The sequence below is a fragment of the Paralichthys olivaceus genome, chromosome 1 (assembly GCF_024713975.1).
Source record: "Paralichthys olivaceus isolate ysfri-2021 chromosome 1, ASM2471397v2, whole genome shotgun sequence".
Taxonomy (NCBI): Eukaryota; Metazoa; Chordata; class Actinopteri; order Pleuronectiformes; family Paralichthyidae; genus Paralichthys; species Paralichthys olivaceus.
The window spans coordinates 15863545-15879373 of record NC_091093.1 but is presented as its reverse complement, the minus strand read 5'-3'; the positions used below and the strand labels follow the sequence as shown (position 1 = coordinate 15879373).

Below are 15829 nucleotides of genomic sequence, written 5' to 3'. Positions count from 1 at the left end.
GACAAGAAATTAGACAGTCAAGGGGACGTTCTAGACTCACATTAAGCGATCGTGATAGTCCTTTAAATAAAAACTGGATATGAATACACATCTGATCGGGGTGATCACAGATTCCCTTTTCTCTGCACTTGTGACAGATCCAGCTGTAGCAGACTGTAGTCTATATTGACCATCTGCTGTAATCTGAGAGTTGAAGAAACAGTAAAGCAAATCCTGTAGACACACATTATTTTTGTAATATATTTAGGGATTATTCTCTTCTCTTTTTGCAGCCACTTGGCCACAGCCTTCACTATTGCTTTCTTCTCACTTCCTCTTGTATTTACACACAATGGTGCATCCCCCTAATCTCACACAGACCTGTACATGTATTCCTCCTGAGGCTGACTTATAGCTGCATTCACTGCTTGGATGAATTAAACGTTTTACTTTCATTTGTGCACATAGGCAGTGGGAATGGTTCTCTTATGAGCGTCATGGTGCCAAAACCGCCTGCAACATTCAGCCCACAGATACTACACTCCATCCCAATTCTCATGTATCAACATTTGTTTATGGGCCTGAACACAGCACCTCCGAGGCAATTCAATACACCCGTTTCACAAATAATACATTTTTAGAAATGTCAAACAATATAACTGTAAATAAAACACCTTCCCACAACACACAAAAGCACAGGACTACAAAGGCAGCACACCTACATAACTGGATGCATTAGTGTTTTGTCTCTAACAGCCGAAAGCCTGGGTCACTATGTAGCATCGCAATAAATCCAGTTAATTCATTGTCAAGACAGTTTGCTGAAAACCAACATTCATTATGTAAGCTCGCTCAGCGGAACATGTCAGCGGGCATTTTAGATGTTTGGAGTTTGTTAGTGTTTTTGTTTGCACAGCAGCAGAGGCTGCAGTTTCCCATTTTTGGTGACTTTTGAGGTGCAGAGATATGATGCATTATCTGTGGCAGCAGAAACTTCATTACCCTCATCTCTCTCTTCTTTCTTGGCCCCCCACGGATGTAGATTTGCTCCTGCAGGTGCACATGACTGCACAACATGTACATTTGTTAACCTCATTGTGACCATGTTTTACCACAGATTCACTCTGGAACCCCACCCTCGCTCTTCATCCCCTGTCCTGGAGGGGGCCTATAGGTGTTTTTGTGTGGTGTGTGCACGTGTTTTTCTATAGTTATGAGGGCCAATTTAAGTTGAGGTCATTTTGGTTCGTCCTCACAAATTCAAAGGCTTGTTTGAAGACTTGGTTTTATGGTTAGGGTTAGAATTAGGTTTAGGTTAAAGTTAGGGTAATGCATTTAGTTGTGATGGTTAAGGTTAGAGTAAGGAGCTAGGGAATGCATTATGCCAATTAGTGTCCTCACAGCTATAGAGAGACAAGTGTGTGTGTGTGTTATGTGTGAGGGGTCTGCAGTTAAGTGTAACTTAAGCTGCTTTCAGAAATGCACTGAACTTCTGAGATCCTCCGGACTTTCTTTGCAGAGGCTGTATGTGCATGTAAATGTGGAAGTGACAACATGCTGAATGTCTGCGGACTTTCTCTGTCTCCCCCCTGGTATAAAATCCATTGACAGTCCGGAGGAGCCGACGTGAGAACACAGCAGGAGATCCTCCGCAAGATTCACTGTGAGCGTGTGGGGGGGGGGGCCTTGATGATGTTTCTAATACGACAGATGCAAAACAAAAGAAAGAAAACAAATATTTCCAAATTAAAAACACTCCGCAGTAGAGTTAATACGTCGCGTCTTGCCTCTGCCTGCTGCACCACCCCTCATCTAAACAATCCAGAGGATTTGTTTCTGTTAATCTTAATCTGTTGTGAATGTGACTGAGCGGAGAATCTCCAGCTGTGTTGTGCATGAGTAAAGGAAACCTGGAGTTTCTCTGGAGGTCATGTCTGAAAACATATAGACATATACATGTATCTATGCTGGTTTGATGTAACACTTATGACCTGACTTTCTTCTGTATAAAGAAAACAGGAAGAAGGGAGGATAAGGTTTGTCTGGGTTGGCTCACATGTTTCTAGAAAACAAGGCTGAAGTGGTCACAACCCCACATACTGTGTTCCTGAGGGAGTCCGAGTGTGAGGATGATGAAACAACGGATGATTCACACTTTACTGTCAGAGGTTGTAAAGGGAACGCTTGCTCACATGCCTAGAACAGCAGTGTGTGATTGCACCAGCGCTGCTCGCACTGAATCACATCTCCTCCACCGTGTCGCTCAGCCAGTTGCATTTAGTCACGACAACAGAGTTTCAAGCTTTGCTTTTTTGAGAAACAAAATGTTTTCAACACTTATTGCATTTGTGACAAAAGATTTAACCTGCATATAAACTGTGTGTAAATGTGTGCGTCTAAGTCCGTGGTTCTCTTACTGGAGGGCAAATAGAGCAGATGTGGGAAATTGAGGGATTACCACAGGTAATATACAGTAAAATGCAGTTCAAATGAAAATAAACAAGAGTCTACTGATGCCAGTGACCTTTATTTTGCTAATATTCAACTTATTTAATGTTTTTCTCCCTATATATGAATAATAAAAAAGATGATGTATGGACAGGGGGTGTTTTAGCTTCTGATGGGAGGCATGCTAAAAAAAAAGGTTTGAGAACCAACGGTGTAAGTGCTACTGTGAGTGTCTGTGAATGTTCACTCGGTGCCTTCGAGCTCCAGATGGTGAGGTCTCTTCCCTCCATCAGTGGGATCTCAGTGGAAACAGATGCCCATGCAGGCCTGTGTGTGTTCCCATTGTGTCTAAACCTGTCTGTGCCTCTCGCCGTGTCTCTGTCTCCCTCTCAACCTGGTCACAGTTACTCCCCGCCATGAGGAGGTTGGGACAGTGAGGAATACTCTATAAAACACTGTTAAACTTCCTGCCAAGTGGGCCACCTCCAATCACGATGAAAGCTCGGCAAACAAGGGCAGATACACACAGTAAAAAAAGGCTGTGTTAAAATAGTCCTCTGCCTAAAGGTGTTCGTTTGCAACAAAATGGGCTGGGTTTACTGCATGACCATGGAAACAGTCTTTATAAGATGTACAAATTACAGACTAATGTAAAAAATGTGTTAATAACTTAAAGCAAGTAAAACAGTTCTGGCCCCGTAAATCCGGTTCATCAAGTAGGGTTTTTTTTCATTTCTCGATTTCTTCGGTATATTTAAGCACAGCGTTGAATATATTGTTAGAAAGCATTTCAGGGCGTTTTATTATTTTCTTTTTTTGACCTTGCCTCACCCTATAAACAGGCCTCTGGACAGTGTGTGTCTTTCAGACCCAGTAGTATCTGTCCAAACACTGATACAGCTCTCCCAGAGCTTCCTCCTGTCATCCAAAGACCTGGCTGCTAAAACAAACACTGACCCATCCATCAGTGAGAGACATGCCACAGGTAAGAGAAAAAGCAGGAAATCATCTCTTCCAGCATTTACCGCCAGTTGTGTGTATAAAAAGTACTTGTATGTGCTGGTACAAAGGTCTCATTTTTATTTTTCTGTGTGTGGCTGCAGGTTCATGCACACAGCAGTCACAGCATTTATATATGCAACCCTTAGTGGGTTATAGAAGCAACCCACTTACACTTGTTCTGCTGTGAATGGGAAGACCCTGCTCAGATAAGAATGAACTCTGACCAAACAGGCATCCTGCCCCTGTCCCCCCTCATGCTTTTTTAACCCTAACCCAGGGAGCAGCTGACGGCCTGGAAGCCTGCGTCTTTATGATCCCCACAGTCTCATAAAGCTGCCAGGCCCAGGATGCAGCACTCTCACTCCACCGACCATGTCACTCCCAGCTCCCTCCACATCAATTGAGTCTACTTATGTCAAGCGTGGAGTGTGGATGTTTGATGGTTGTCACTGGCATGCCGCTGGGTGTTAAGATAACAAAAGCAGGTTGTTTCTCACCCCCTCACTCTGCGGCAGCCCTCTAGGAAGCCATTTACTATCCGTCATTTCTGCGACAGAGAGATAGGTAGGAGTGGAAAGGATGAGAAGGCAGAGTAAACAGGGTCATAAAAAAAGTTTTAAAAGCAGGCAGACAACAAAAGGGTAATGTCTTTCTCAAATGTCTCTCAGTTTCTTACATATCTTATGTAACTCTCTCCACTGCACGTCCTCTACTCGCAAACATGTCTCTGTGACCTGAAGCTTTGCGATTTAACTCTCCCAAGGGGGAAACTGGAGAAATGTTGGTCTTCCTCAGGAACTACCTCAGTCAGACAGGAGTGTGTTGGCCTCACAAAGCAAAAATCCTTCTCAGAATGAAGTGCTGCATGCTTGAAGGCCACAAGAGTAGAGTCAAGAGTCCAGAACAGACTCTCTTGGATCAGTTTATGTTACAGCAACTGGGGACAGAGCTATAAGCTTTCATCAAACACACATACACACACACGCACAGTGATGAATCGCATGCAGGCCTCATGACCGCAAACCAAATACTTGGGTTTAGTTTTAATGAGTGTACCAGGTTCAAGCTTAAGCTGGAATGCTGTTGACTGACCAGCTGAGCAGAGGACCCTGTTGATAGAGACCTGGGTTGGGTTGCTCTCTAATTAGTAATCATTTGAAAAAGATCTCACACAGGTAATGTGTGTGTGTCCTGACTCCCTCCAGGTTTATTAAATGGATAATATACTATTGACATTTTGTGTCAGAGGAGCTTGTAGAAAATGTATTTAATTTGATTAATTTAGTTTCATTATTTAATGTTTATTTAATGTACAGTTAATTAAGAAAAATGACCACACAGTGTGCTTGTGTCTATGAGGGTTAGATGGTTATGTGAGGTTGGTTTTTTTTGTTTTTTTTGCATGATATCAATTGTAGTAATCATTAATATTTATTTGTGCACTAAAATCACATTATAGGAAACTGGATGAGACAATCTAGAGAAAGAGAAGCAGATGAAAAGTAAAAGAAAGAAAGAAAAAAAGCTGAAGGCCCAGAAAGAGTACACTTCAGGTAAAGTCTGTTTGTGAGCCTGGACTTGGCAGCCGCTGAGATCAATATAAATATCACCGAACAGGCTGTTATAAAATTATTGAGTTGTAAATGATCCCTAAAAACAAAACTGAAACGTTAAAGGGCACAAACTGTCATGCACAAGCTCAGGCATGAAGCCAAACACATATTTCCAGTATATACCTCCTCTCACCCTCACCGCTGCTTTCATAATGAAACACCCACATTCAGCTGATTTTGATTGGCTGAGCAATCAGAAATACTATTACTGACTTCTGCATGGAAAAAAAAATGAGAACGTGAACTCCACAAAATCTGCTTTTCTTAAGCAAATTACTTTTTTTCCACGCAAAAACTACTTGGCAAAGCACACACCCAGGTGAACATGTATTTTTAAGAGAGCATGCATGCACACACGGCTGCTTAAAGCTGACCTAAGGCAATACTTTTCCTCAATAATGCAAACAAACAACTTTATTGCTTTGTTTGGTAGATGGCATGATTTATGAGAGAAACTTCCAATCAGCAGTATTTCAGTAGCTGTTATACCGGGGGACAGTGAAAGGGGCTGACAGTGGTGGGAGAGGAGAAGGAGACACTGCAGCCTGGTACCCGAGACAGACAGTCCTGTACACGCTGTCCCTTGTGGTCATAAGTAGAATATTCACTTTGAAAAAAATAATTAAACCCTATTTTACTTTTTCTTTCTTTTTTATACTGATTAATATAAGTTTGCATCATTTTGTTTTTCCCCTTTTTTCCCACCTCTCTGTTTAAACGTATTCATTTATCCCAGGTAAGTCGAGAGAAGGAGATCCAATGATTATAGGACTTATTGTATTATAACTCAGCCTAGGATTAAAGGTAGAACTGGAGTGGAAGGATGAGGGGAGGCTAAAGTGCTGAGCCGGCATTTCATAGACACAAAGACTTTTTAATGCATATGCATCCCCCAATTCTTCTTCACAAATGGGTGCACCTTGAGCGAATATATTCCAAGATATCTTTTCAACTAACTTTTGAGGTAAAACAAGAAAGGAGGAGGAAAAAAGAAAAAAAAAAGGGGGCTGGTGTTGGATTCCGGCTGACAACAGAGCAGCGTGTGTGTAACCACTGGATGCACTCGCTTCACCACAGTGCTCCCGGTGACGGTCGCTATCAGTAGCCGTGAACCGGCGGATATCACACAGACTGGCTAATGAGCATTAGCATTATAGCTAAGAGACGCACAGGTAAAAGCACAGTGAAAGGAACCTCCTGAGGATATGTCTAACTTCTTAAATCCCCCCTTTTTCTCTCTCCTTTATTTTCCCCCTACGGACCATTAGCCAGTAGATCCCTCCCACCTTCCCACTTCTCCACCCCCCCACTTTTTTCTTTCTTTCAGCGTGGTGCAATTAGCGCTCTCATTGAATATTGAAGGTATGAAGAAGAATGGGGCTTTTTAGCTGTTTCTCTTCCGCTAAGACCATAGCTCCGCTGAGGGATGGCTGAAGGCTTCGACTAAATCAGGATGCTGAGCTACGGCAACAGCACTTAGAGCCAAACAATCAGTGATCATTTATTTAGTCAGCCTTATTTATTCATCCCCGTTTGCTGTTGCTCAGAGCTGTGATTATTTTACTCAGGATTATTCTCATGTGATTCTCTCTTCTTGAAAGCAACTGGTCTGAGCGCCTCAAATTAATGAGTATCTTTAAAGCCTAGTTTTTTGCCAGTTCAGATGAGTTTATCATATCTGATTGTTCTTGGTGGAAAAATAATAAATGTAGTTCATCAACTGAGGGAAACAGTGTATTGCAATCATAACCCTTTCCTCTCCTTTGTGTTTGCAGCACATCATTATATCATTTTCTAAAGAGTACTGCTCTTGTGTTGCACCGTGCTCGCAGGATTTATCACATCTCTACTTTGTGTAGTTCAGAACAGGGAGTATGCTTACTCTAAGTTTGCCTGAGGGCTGTATTGTGGGTTAATGGCAGAGGGGCTGATGCATTTACTTTCTCAGGACCCAACACATGAGTCTGCCAGGCACAACACATTGTCTATAGAGCCATCGTGCCCTGTGGCCACTTAATTAGACGTGATTCTGATGAACACAATCCTGCTTCAGCCATTTATAAACACACACACACACACACACACATATATGATGTGCTTTCCCCAAGAACTTGTTCATTCTCACGCACAAATACCAGACATCGATTCTCACACATGCTAGATTACAACTCCTCATTCTCTCACTTTCTAATACCGGTAACCTGCTCAAATTGCACTCTATAAATACATTTTACAGTCCTAACCGGACTCAGTATCAGGTCTGGTATGCTGCTGAACTCCACCACTTGTTGGTTGTGGGGCAGATCTGTCGGGGGAGGGGGCTCTGTGGGGTAAGGATGGGTGAGGTGGGGTCGAGGCAACTGAATCCCTCTTGGATGAGTGTTTGGACTCGTCACTGCTGGCTCTGTGGATTTTTGTAGCATCCACTGAAAAAATACAATTTATAATTATTAATTCTTGGAATTGATCACTGTGTGTACACTTGTTTAGAATCTATGTTAAACTTATTATTATATTGATATATTGTTGTATCATGAGTAGGGAGACATCTATGTTTTCGGAGAATAAAGTCACAGTAAATTGTCGATATAATGTTCAGCAGTACTGGAACACACACACACACACACACACACAGATAAAGGAAGGAAAGTATTGCCGTCTTGTGTCTCCTACCACTTCCTTTCATATAGCTGTGCTCTGTGGTAAAAGGCATAATGCACAACATAAATGCACCACAGTGATGCAAATACAGGAATCAAATACACACTCACACAGCCATTTCTAGGAAGTCGCGTCTCACTGCTGTGTAACTGGCCACAGGCAGAAACATACACTTATCACTCTCATTTCATGAGATCTGATGTGTCTCCTTGCACTGAGCAGCGCTGGCTTCAGACACCGTCATTCAACCACATTCACATAACTACAGCAACAGCAAAGATATAAATCGCGGAAAATAGGAGGGAGAGAAAATTGAAAGGAGACAGGTTACAGCCAGAGAGGAGACGAGCTATAGGCAAGGGCCAGACCACAGTAGGAGACAGGCTCCAGCCTTCTCTTACAGCTCCATCAATGTTTAATGCAGTGGGGCAGAGGAGAGGCCAAGCCTGGGCTGCCACCCTCAGAGAGGAGGTCAGCGCTGGAGTCGACAGGCTGGAGGAAGAACACAGCGATTTTAAAGAAGAGTGATGGGAGACAGGGGTCTGACACACAAGGCGTCTAGTTGACACTTCATGTGAGAGGGCGCAGCCCAATGTAAACTTTGTCTAAGCAGAGCAGCCCAGTTTCCTAATTTCCCAATGTTTCATTTAACTAATTTTCAAATGTCTTATACAAGAAAACACTTTTACGTTAAAGTTAAAGGTCCAGTGTGTAAAATTTATTTGAAAGGGAACTATTGGCAGAACTTTAATGTAGAATTATCCTCATGATGTTTTCACTAGTTTGTTTCATCTAAATTGTATGAATTGTAGTTTTCTTTACCCCAGAAAAGGCCCTTTATATTTAAATTCTTTATATATAAATACTTTATATTTACATCGAGGGGTCCTCTCTACGGAGGCCGCCATGTTTTTACATTAGTCCAGACTGGACAAACTAAACACCTTTTGAGTTTTTATGACAACTGAAGCTACCACAGGTTCTTTTTCATGTTTGGAAGGAGAGGATGAGGTGAGGGGTGTTCAGCTGCAACAATTTCAGCAATTTCATCACTAGATATCACACAATTCTACACACTGTACCTTTAAAGCAACAAAATGCATTTGGTTAAGGTTAACCTGAACACATTGGATAAATATTTATTGCTGACCTGAAGTTTTCAAACTTGGATTTGATGAACACAACACAACAACCTGTTAAGTGGAGAGGTGCTGTGAGCCATGCTAGCTGTTTCCGATCTTTATGCAAAGCTAATCTTTGTTATATTTAGCAGAGAGATATGAGAGCAGTAGAGATCTTCTCATTTAACTGTTGGTAACACAGTGAATACATGTCTTTCCTAAAAAACAAGACAAAAATATTTTAGTCGACTAAGCTTAACAATACATGTGACAGGATGCCTACAACCTCAAAGGCCTATTGAATTGTCCTCCTTGATCTTCCTGGGTCAAAAAAAAAGAAAAAAACCTCTTCACATGCCATTCATGCATATTTAACAAAACAAATCAGTTGTATACATACTGTGTATTTTATAAGAAATAATGTTCAGTATAGGGACAGTAATGGCTGACAACTGATGCAAACTCATATGTGATTACATGGACAGTTGTAGAGGACTTGTCTGCCAGGGTGAGCAGGAGAATGTTGAGGATAATAGGCTACTTGATGTGAGTGTGAGTTAGCGAGAGGCTAACAAAGTTTGAGCCTGTTTGTGAGAGGACATCCTGTGATGATAAACACATGGCAACAGCCTGTAGCCAGTGACACACCTACTCTGTGATTAGTGCAGGAAAAAGGGTCCAGCTTTCAGGTCCACTCCAACTCAGTGGGATACACACACACACACACACACACACACACACTCTCACACTCACTCTCACACTCATGGTTTCAGAGCACAGACACCTACAAGCTGTGATTACCTGGGCTGGAGTCTACCTTCTCTGTCATTGGGGCCGTCAGCCGAGGGAGGGGCGGTTTGTTTTTTGGGGGGCGGGGCCACATAACCACAGCTACATAGTGACCTTGATCTGCTGTGCCCACAGTGAAGTCTGTGGCTGTGAGTTGAGACAGACGCAGGTACAGATAAGAGAATAGACAGTGAAATGCACTGGTAAGGTGCAGATTTCACAGGGTGAGAAATAAGCTGGATTTGAAAAACATGATTTTAGTTTTTTACTACACATATATATAAAATCATTTATTTGTCAAACTGGCAGCGGCAGCAAGTCACCTGAGTTCTCTGTCAACACACAAACATCCAGCAATGTACATATTAGCTCAGGCATGTGTCCTGAAGGGATGTCAAACCTGCGGCATCTGTGGTTGGCAGGGAGGGAGGGAGGGATAGAGAAAGGGAAAAAGGAGAGGGAACGAGGGAAGAGGGAGAGAAAGTGCTGACTCTGACACTGTCTCTGTGTGCCGTTAACACAGGAACCAATTAGCTGGGAGCCAGCTTCCGTTGCCTGCGCTGTTATAGGACGTCCTCTCTGAGTCCCCAGGGCTGACTGCAGCTTCAGGGCTATGGTGACACATATACTGTATACTGTAGACAAGCTATAGGAGAAACACAGATACCAGGCAGACACGCTTTGGACAGGGATGTGGCCTTCCAGACGGAAAAGGGACGGACAGGGGAGCAGACGAGTGCAGCAGGTCAAAGAGGTAAATGACTACGTGCAGAGGAGGAGTTATAACATGGATGTAAACAAGTGCAGCAAGCAAGAGTTCAATTCAGCAACACAGTGGTGAAGCCATTTTACCTCAAACTTAGATCCGTATATACCACATCGTCTGCAGCTCTTTTCCTTGCACATATTTTACAGTTTCCACATCGTCTCATAAGCTAAAATAGAAATACTATATCATTCTGCTATGGAAACAGACGTTAACATGTACTGATAACAGACACACACATGTCTGATGGGTGTAATAAACATTTGCATACAAAGACCCAAATATTCACACATTTTTTACACCCAAACGACTAAATACAGCCAAAAACGGACTCCTGCACATGCACGCACACACACACCTCCCTAACCTCCACACACCACCTCACTGTCCTGCTCAAAGAGGGCACCGGGTGACGCAGTCTTTTTATGACAATTATTGATCCTCTGGAGCGCAGTAAAAACTATCCCCAGACAGACAACAAAAATAACTGTAACCATATAACAGCTTCCTGCCAGGGGAACAGATCCCACAGAGCGGCCACGTGACTGGACTATTCCTGGAGTATACTGTAGACCCCTAGCAGGCCCAGGGCACTGACCAGGCACACACTCATACAGGGCGAGGAGAGGAGAAGGTTATGAAGAAGTGTGTGTTGAGACTTTGTCAGTTCCTTTTGCTGAAAAATGAGCATTTTGTGTATTTCTGTGCGCTGATAGGCTTTCAATTTGATTGTTTATGTGCTGCTCCTCTCCTTCACCATATGGTGCTGCACACTTTTAATTATGATAATATCAAAGTCTTTGTCTCGCGTGGTCCATTTGTGTAATAACCTCTTCTCCGTGCAGTACTCTCAACATTCACACACACACTCCACACGTTTCTTCCAGCAGAGACATAACTTACCAAATCAATCCTCTTCGAAATCTCTCAACAACTTTAGCGTATTATTCTGAGAAAACACAAAAAGGAGAGGCGTCTGGATACAAGCTTTATTTCGAATGCGGGATCACACCATTGCATTCGTTGCTCTGTGTTTGAATTTGCACCACAGAGACAATGGACGAGGAAAGTCCATATTTCTCCCACAGAACAATTTGGCTGTCTGTACGGAGGAAGTGCTGTTGTAAAGCTGTCTTTGATTCTCCCACCCTGTCGTGAATAGAGTCGGTTAAAACACAGTTCCTGTATGGACGCTGACTATACCTGAGATGAATTAGGCAATGAAGGATTGAGACTGATAGGAGAAGAGTCTGTTGAACAACGGGATGTTAGTGTAAATACTGTGCACTGTGCACTCTGTGTAATTCCACAGCTCCATCAGATGAGCTTTAGTATCCCTTAGTTTTATACCAAAGAATCCACCAGTTTTTAATTGTCTTTATAACCTGGAAACATTTGTGCAGCACTGTACAAATGACATCTTGTGTTCATTTTGGAAGTGATTAGGAGTAAACAGAATTAAAGATAAATACAGTAATTGTGGCATGTACAGCAGCATTGGCACCCTTCTAACTCAGTACTTATTATCACCCCTCTGGCAGATATCACAGCTTGTAAACACTTTTTTTAGCGGTTAATGGTCTTTCTGTTCTTGATTCAGGAATGTTCACCCACTCTATCTGCAGATCACTGCAACTTCTGAGATATTTTTAGGATGTTTCACACAAGCAACATCTGTGTTTAAAATCTGCCCACAGATTTCCAGGGATGTTTAGGTCAGGGAACTGGGAGGACTGTTCCAAAAGCTTAACTTTTCTTTCTTGAAGTATTTTGAGGTCTGCTTTGGATCATTGTCCTGTCTTAGAAGCCAGCATCTTTTCAGTTTTTCTCCACTGACTGCAGGGGATTTGCATCCAGACTTGTCTGATATTTAGTGGGATCTATTGTCTATCTGAGCATTGTTTCCTGACTCCCTGGCTGCCACACAGCCCCGAAGCAGAATATTTCCACTTCTAGGCTTGACAGTTGGCTGCTCCTCTTTTTTTTCACCTAACACATTCTGTGATTGTAGCCAAAGAGCTACATTTGAACTTCATCTGTCCACAACTCTTGTTTCCAAAACTACTCTGGCTCATCCAGATGTTGTTTTTATTTGCATATGCCAAATTTTGACTTTTGTGATGAGGGTGCTGGTAAAGTTTCCTTCTAATGACTCTTCCATATAGCATCCAATGCTGCACAGTGGAACAATGCACCACCACTCCAGGTCCTCCCTGCGACTCCTCTGCAGTCATGGGGGCCTTTGCTTTTCTGCCCAGCAGACGTTCAGTTTTCGTTTCAGTCATCCAGAGCATGTCTTTACTTCCATAGTTCCCCCAATGGTGATTTCTGACATCTCAGGCAGTGGAAAATTCACTGTGATACCTTTTTATAGCGTCTGCCTCATAGAAATCAGTTAGCTTCATTTTCAGATCCTCAGTCAATGACTTAGAGGAGCTCGTGGTTGTTACCACAAGGTTTGAAGAGTCAGAGTAACTCTCAGCTCTGGAATCTTACAACTTCTAATAACACATTTTGTGTGTGTGTGTGTTTAATGTTCAATAAATATAATATTGCATTAACATTTGAAGAAATTCTAAATTCAAATGTCTTTTCATTATGAAAAATATGCTATTGCCCAACAATCTTTACCAGATAACTGAGTATGTCCAAAAATAAAATAACAAACCAGTGCGATTCTGCTCTTTTCTATATTTATTGTCCAGCTAAGCCAGGCTGACTGCACACGAAAGCCTCGGTTTGTCATCATCAACTCAAGACAGCTGTAACACCTTGCATAGACAAGAAAAGGAAAAGGCAGGGAGAGGAGAGCAGGGAACTCAAACTGCATCCAGAAAAAAAAATTAAAAAAAAAAAAAGAAGCAGAAGGGGTCTGGATATGATCTGGATTCAGACACAGAGCAGTAATCTGGCTGTCAGACAAACAGCATTCAGTCTTGTCAAACTCTAACACTCCACAGTCTGCATTAGGCTCTGGCTCCCAGCCAGCCCAGTGACACAAACCTCTCATCAACATCATTCCTCATCTGTCCTCAGAGTCCCATCGTCTGCTGTGTGGACAACTTCATGTCTGATCCCAGTTAAGATGCACATATAACATATCCACTGAGGCACTGAAATCATTTTCTGTATTTACACAGTGACACACAGAGTAACACTAAAACGAGCAATGTTAACGGACATGATTGATCTTATTTTTCTTATAACTTATCATCTGTCCGTGTTATCACCTCGTTAGTGGTCGCCGTGCTGCCTCCGCTGAGTGAGACGTACACAGAGTAGTGCTCTGCAGCCCTCCCTCCCCTCTCAGGGAGCTTTTGGATGGGGGAAAGTCTTTTTGATCTCAACACTTATCTGCTTCATTTCTGTTCTCTTATGTGGTACTCACCAGCCATCACTTTGATTTGTGGTCAGGCTCAAGTCAAGTGCATTAACCACCTAACACACAGATGTGCACTTTTAGCTGCATAAGCACACGCACACAGGCAGACGCACACACACAAATACATTCACCATCAAAAAGAAATGGTCCCTTTGCAAACCTCAGGCAGAGTAAAATGAATGTGCTCGCTTGCAGGGTGTTGGATAGCGTTTCAGAAGCTGTTTGTTAGCTCCGCTGAGGAGGTTATGTTTTCACCTGTGTCTGTTTGTTTATTTGTCAGCAGGATTATGTAAAAAGTACTGAATGGATTTGCACCAAACTTGGTGGAGGCATGAGGCCTGGGAGAACCCGATAGATATTGGTGTGGATCCAGTTTAACATGTTGAGGCATATTTTCATCAACTTAGTACGATATGGATCTAGATGTGCAAAATAAACAGACGTGTGTAGGATTGTTTGGCCTTGGTGGAGGTATGTGCTCGACTGAGTGCCGTGCTCTTTTCATGTACTGCAGGAAAAATACAGTTGGCGCTGTGCTGCTTATTTCAGCAGGTCCAAGACCCAATAGATTTTTTTTCTCTGCCAGAGTGACTCATTTGCTCAGTATTCACTTGCAGACAAATCTGTAAATTGCTCCCTCTCTTGCATCCAGATGTCCAAACCCATAATTATTCCAAATTATAGCAAAGTTCTCCACTAAAGCAGAATGATTCACAACTCCTTTAACGATTCTTGAAGATTTAAAGAATGAATCACTTTGGCCCAAACAGACAACAGAAGCTGTAATCTGAGCATCAAAAACAATGATTAAGAGTCGCTCCTTTAACGATGCAGTGGACAGATGGTTTTGTTTCTTTCATGTTTGTGCTTTATTTAATATATAGTATGTAACAGTTCTTCATTAAAATGTCTCAAAACAACTAAACATATATTTTGTTGACCTGTGTACTTACATGATCTAAAATGTATCCAGCAATGTTCAAACTCAGAGAAATCCACACTTACTTTAATGAAATAGGACGTTTCATATTAGTCGCCTTTTATTTGCGTCATATCAGCTTTACCTCTGCTAGCAAACTACAGGTAAAAACACACTGATAGCCACTTAGCAGTTAGCCGGTCGGCTGTTTTATCCTTCCAGGGTTTTTATTAGCCTCTCGTTTTTTGGATTTGATTATTCATTACCGTTTGCTTCTCTCACAGAGGCTCTCCCAGTAAAGCACAGACACACAGTAGAACCAGTGGACCCAAGAAGATTATGAATTAAGATTGAACAACAACTCCCATCATGTCACGCTGCTTCAAGATGTTACATATTGTACGTTTAATTCAGTGATATCCCTGCACACAAGTACTGGGCTGATAGTACTGTGCCACTATCTGTACAGCCCTCCCGTTATTTTGAATCATATTCATGAGTATGTATATACACACACACACACACACACACACACACACACTATATATATATATATATATATATATATATAAATGTTCAACCTTTATAAACACACAAAGTCATCTAAAGTAATCAAAAGTTAACAGAATAGAATTGCCTTTAAAAAAGCTGCTTAGCAGACAGTGAAGAAACACTCAGATAAATAGAATTAGACAGTGGATAACCATGGAAAAATACAAAAGAGGGTCAGTGAAATTGAAAACACACTATTTCCCTGCTCTATATCCTATTCTTGTACGCTAGTCCTGTGCATCTATATGTGAAATAGATTCTTTTGCCATCCAGAGTCCTTCACGCTGCCTGGTAGCAACGTCCCTAAATATAAGGAAGGTAAGTATGCATGTAGATTAGGTCAAGCACGGGAGACGCTCCCCCTAGAAGGAGTTGGCCTGTTTTACTGTAAGGAAAAGTGTTTTCTGCTGGAGAAAGAGAAACACTGCAGGGTTGCCTTTTTCTGCAATGTCTGCAATAACTGCGTTAATTTCTGGAGGTGTCTCCTTTCGATGGGGTTTGTTATGAAAGGCGCTGAGGCACGAGGAGGAGGTAGGAGGTTTTGGGGGGATGCTGGGGGCCTCTAGTAGCAGGTTATCTGTTTAAATAAAGCCCTGC

At 42.2% G+C, this 15829-nt stretch overlaps 1 protein-coding gene across 4 annotated transcripts in view; it reads right to left on the bottom strand.

Moving 5' to 3' along the window:
• mafa (MAF bZIP transcription factor a) overlaps positions 1-15829 on the bottom strand; it is a 78938-nt gene that overhangs the window by 39500 nt on the left and 23609 nt on the right. The window contains exon 3 of one of the 4 annotated variants that reach the window (XR_011240802.1): positions 3927-3976. The exons of the other annotated variants lie outside the window; for them this stretch is intronic. The gene's annotated coding sequence lies outside the window, so the exon portion shown is untranslated. The remainder of the gene's footprint in view (positions 1-3926; positions 3977-15829) is intronic. 4 annotated transcript variants of the gene reach the window in all.